We start from the raw sequence: 5,443 nt of genomic DNA, 5'->3' as shown, positions 1-5,443 counted from the left end.
AAATAAACTGGATAAATGAACTGAAGCAGAGCAGTAGGGGATGAAGACACAAATGGAAGGAAAGGCAAGGTATTTTAAAATACTGTACTTTGCATAGTCAAGTTCTTAATCTTTTTAAGAGATGAAAATTATGACTTCTTTTCAAGAATATGTTCAGAATGAGCATGTTATCACATGTACATCTTTGATTTGTTGTAGAAGATTATAGAGATTGAGAAACATGAGAATGTATGAGTGCCTTTGAAAAAATGAAAGGGCAAATCAATCAGAAAAATCACTTCAATCTACTTGGAAACTATGAACACAAGTGTATTAGGAGAACGTTAGATTCAACTTGCAAGTGACTCACCACAATGAAGCGTAAATAGGTAGAAGATAACTATTCTTCAGTCCATGCTATACTTGCTATGGAGATAAACAAAATAGGAAAGTATCAATCTATGTTCAGCTAATTTTCTTGAGATTCTGCCAATCCCACAGTCAAACCAGCTAGGTTGTATGGCAACAATCCTAACCACGAGCACAGGGTCTGGGTTGGAATTAAATGTTATGGCATGGACTTAACTACCTGACCAGGAGAAGGATATCCTGATGTTGTGCCCCAGGTGCTTGCCAGGGTTGTTCAAACCTCAGTTTTGAGTAAAGCCACGGGAAGGGGGACGAGCCAGACGAATACTGCAGACAAACACGGCTGACACTGTAACAGCACTGAATCATTTTTCTCTTTTGAATAAACTGTTTGGAATAGAACAAGTAAAATAAGATGTGGAGAAGAAAAACTCAAGTCATTAAAACAGTACAAATAAATAATAAATAATAAGTAATAAAACCACCCTTGAAATACAGCTTCTAAGAGTACAATATTCACATAGCAAAAAGACCATCCAGAGGGGAATGAAATGTATATGCTGAATGGAGCTGTATGTGATTCTGTGGTAATCCTCCATATCATGGCAGTATAAAGTTTAATGTATCAATCAGAAGCACAAGATCACCTTGACTCAGCATTCCTGCTCATCAAGTTGCCTGTATTTCTCAAAGATGCAACTACAATATTAATCTATGAAATTAATAGGTTCACAAACTGTAGGTTCACAATTTGCTTACAAAAATATTTCTTTTGCATGACTTAATAGTTTTAGTCCATTATTCATCTTGAGTGGCTCATTCTCAGATCATATGCTGGGCTAAAAAAAATATTAATTCTATAGGTATTCCCTTCAACTCACCTTTGCATGCAAAAGAAATCCATCATGTTGCAAGATGTGATGCATACATTGCCTCAAAATTTAGGGAATGCAACAGGAGCCTGGTTTAATCTACTTATGAATTTTTCAGGTGGAGTATAAACATGATTTTAAATCGAACCACTAGATTGCTGAATTTTATAATGAAAACATAGCCAACAACAGATAACAGAAAATAATTTTTTTAAGTTATACTATGCTTTGGGAAAGCTCTTCAGGCTAAAAGCATTAATTAGCCACATAACCTAGGATATTAATTATACCACTTCAGACTGAGAAGCTGGGTGTTTGGGGTCTTCTCTCCAACCTTTTTTTTTTTTTTTTTTTCACATTACATATAATTTCTGCTTGAAATTTCGCTACAAACCAACTAAAATCCTGTTCATGGAAGTCTGAGGAGAAAAGATACAAATATATCATGATACCACCATGATACCACCATTACAAAAACAGCTGCTTTTGTCTGAGAAGTAATATAGACTTTCTCACTCTCTCCATCTCCTTCTCCAAATCCTCAAAAACCTAATACTGATTTGCTGCAAATATAATCCTTTTAAACTGGACTAATTTGCCATATGGGATTACAGCAAAATGCAAGTTAATGTTTCCTGACATTGTGCCCAATATCTCATGTCCTTCAATATAGCTTTTTAACTACATAACTAACTTTCATTGGTAAGAGATCGTTTTTCCGTTCTAGGTACATTGCATCTATTAGCCTCAGCTTTATGCTTTTTTCTGTCCTTTTATTCCTTCAGGATGTTGAGGAAACTATTAAAATGACTGATAGCTCCCAAATGCCCATCTTTGGGCTCGGCACTTCCTTTCTGGTGCTGCTCACTGCTTGTGCCCATCCTCTCCTGGAGCGCCTGCCGTCCCTTGCCTTGCCGCAGCCCCCTTTCCTCGGCCGCCTCTCCTGGCTGGCTCAGGTCCAGGAGAGCCCTCCAGCACCCAGGTCTCCTGCTCGCCCCACTGCACATCTCGCTCCCCTTGCGTGTTCATTACCTTACCTACCATGCACTTTTCATGTCCATTTGGATGGTCATTTCTGCAGCTCTTCATGAAGTATGTCTGCAAAATGCCTCTAAAAGACCCTTTGGAGATGCTGGCTGTTGCGATCCATTCTGGCAAGACTTAGACATGCCAGAAATGCCCAGAGGATGAAGCAAACGCCAGGCTGGTTCCAAACTTTCACTCAGACTCCTCATCCACCACCTTCCCCGTTCATATGCCAAAGCCAACACATCAACTCAGGTTCACAGTCTCAAGCAGAACAAATATGACATTGCCAAACGAGCAATCCTAGACATGAGAATAGTCAGTGAATAGTCAACATCAACTTTTGTTCACATTGCAATGACTTTGGGTGGCAGAAGACAACTTCCTGATGGCACATTGAACGTGCTCCGGGAGCACTGGTCACGCCAACAGGTGTAACCTTATGCCGGTGTCTGTGCACCTACAGCTGGTGCTTTGTTAGCACAACAACTTCAGCTGGCAGTACAAATTTTTTTCATGTCTATTTCTAAACTGCTCACCAGAATGGCTTTTAGCCTAACGTCACATTCGCTCTTTAGGGAAGTGCTGCTAATCAGCAGAAATGTGACATTTGGGAGCATTTGCAAGGGAGTTTTTAGGCACAGGGAAACCACAGCATATATTCTCTGGATAATTCAGATAATTCTCTGGAAACTGAGCTACATGATCCTGCTGTGCTCCAGTTTCCTTTGGAGATTATGCTCCCTTCTCCACCAAGGGAACATGCAATAATCCCCGCTTGGCACCACTAGATCTTCATTCCCAGCACTGCCATGCGGAGAGGTCAGAGCACCACAGTCGTGGTGGAGAGGCTATGGTGATTGACTCTCTGAAGAAAGATTAAAAGTCTAACATACATCTGGCTTGTGTTTAAGAAGGCTTATCATAAGTGCTACAAAATCTTAAAACCTGCTTGAGTAAGTGCTCTCCACCTGTGTAGTGCCCATGGGCTGTGACTCAGAGCAACGAGATGGAGTCAGTAAAAGTAAAAAACTGAGTCTAGACACTAGGAAAGAGTGAAGAATTGTCTTCCCTGAAGGGAAACTGGGTGACTGAAAGGGGGACACTTCTTCAGGTCTGGGCAATGTACTAGAAAATGTCTAGGAGAGAGCAATCAATTACCTGGGGGGAGACCAAGTTACCATATAAACTTTCTCAGTCTTTAATTTCTGCAACTTAAGCAGCAGCTTCCTGATGTTAGTAAGAAAACAACTGGCTGGGTTTTTTTTTTTTTTTTCTCTCCGTCTTTCTTCTGAGAGTGTTAAAATGAGCCATGGCATTAATAACAAGAACTCATCCCCGTAGGTGGAACTCCCTGGTCTGGTTCAGCACCCACATGGAGGAAAACTTTCCCACTTCCTTCAACTGCAGACATGGCAGGGGAGCTGTTTAGGATTGGTTTTTTTAATGTTTGGAGGGCGTTTTTTTTTAATGAAGGGAGCTATTAACTTGCAAATTAGTTGCTAATAAAATTTCAGAATAACCTTCCCTGTCTAGTTTTCTCCATGACAAGCTTGTAAATTTTTCTTAGACTTCTGATGAGGCAAACCCTTAGTCTGCCTCTCTCTGTTGCTAAGCTAAAACTTTCTTTGTCTTGCAATCAGAACAAAGTCTTTAATCTAAGAAATCACTGAATTCCAGGTGCAAAAGCTCCAGACCCCATTGCACTGGGTTAAGAGCTGCAACAGCACTGCGGGACGAGGGTTCCCGCAGCAGGGAGCTCCTATAGGCCATGATACAACACGAGCGTGAAGGTAATCTGGAAGAGGGCTGCATTTGTGTGGCATGAGATGGTTCAGGTCTTTATTAAGAAACAGAGAATTGCCTCAACAGAAAAAGGAGATGAAGACGTGACACAGCTTCCTTCTCGTTTCACCTTCACAAAGCCGTGCAAATAACCGCGCAAGCTCTGCAAGCGTGCCAGAGTGGGGGGGCTGCTCAGCCCGTGGGATGGCAGAGGAATGCTCTCTTGGGGCTGGCACAGGCCAAACTCATAGAAAGCTTGGAGACAAATCCCTACATTCCAGCCTCCAAAATCTGCATTCACTACGAAAAGCTGTCTCCATGCATTGCATCCTTTCTGCCCAAGCGCAATGCTTGACTGAAGAGATGTTGACTTTAGGAAGGTTAAAGGTGGCTGCCTCATCTAACAAATGGGTTTTAGCAAGAGGGGAGGGGTGTTGTTTTTCCTTGTTTCAGGAATGAAGTGTCAGGAAGATGTAGAGGGCAAACAGGCCCCTGCTGAGCAGCTGAATGACGGCCCCAGCTGCAGAGGGTGCTGGAGCAATGCGAGACCCACGGTTCTCACATTTGGGAAGTGCACGCCAGCTCCCTTTCCCACGTCTGAAGTTGGCAGAACAACAGTGACAACCCCATTGGGAAAATGGGGCCCGAGCAGTTTAACTCAGCGCGCCAAGTGATGTGCAGGAGTTGAGTCATGCCCGATGCCGATACCCCCTGCTCGGACCTCGTGTGGCTTCCCAAATGTGAACCTAGACCTGCTCCTGGCTGAACCGAACCCTAGCTCAACAGGCAGTACTCCCTACTCTTCTTCTCCTCCAAATATTCGTGCATGTAGATAGCTGGGATTAACGGTAGTATAATTAGCTAAATCCTTGCAGAGGCTGAGAATCAGCAGACCGAGGCTTGAATCTACATAGCCCCCATAACCTGTGTGATTTGCATGGGTGTTATATGTGCGATCGCACATGCAGAGAAGGAAGGTGAGACACTGCATCTGCAAAAAGCTTCTGGGCTCTGACTTGGTTCTGCAAGTGCTCAGAGCAGTTGCAGCTTTCACAGATTCATCATAACCTGGCCTTTCGGACAAAGAGCAATCTGGGTCGTTTCCTGCTGTCAGTGAGCTGGAAACACCTTGTAATTTTTATTCTCCGCTATAGCACAGGAGTAGCGTCCATCAGTACGGAAAGCTCTTCCTAGAGAATGCATCAGGTATCAGATGTATTTTGCAAGGGAGCCAGGAATCATGTGAAAATAGAAGAGAATTTGATGTTTGCGTTCAGAAAGATCAGCACTAAATCCATTTGATTTCCTGGAGAAGGCCAAACTTTAAGACCCAACAGATACCAGGATAAGCACACTGCCCCCCCCTCCCCGCCACCCTGTGATTCCTTGAGATGGTATAATTCAGAGGTATA

The sequence above is a fragment of the Dromaius novaehollandiae genome, chromosome 22 (assembly GCF_036370855.1).
Source record: "Dromaius novaehollandiae isolate bDroNov1 chromosome 22, bDroNov1.hap1, whole genome shotgun sequence".
In the NCBI taxonomy this organism is placed as follows: domain Eukaryota; kingdom Metazoa; phylum Chordata; class Aves; order Casuariiformes; family Dromaiidae; genus Dromaius; species Dromaius novaehollandiae.
The sequence above is the reverse complement of the archived record's forward strand: the minus strand, read 5'-3'. Positions refer to the sequence as shown.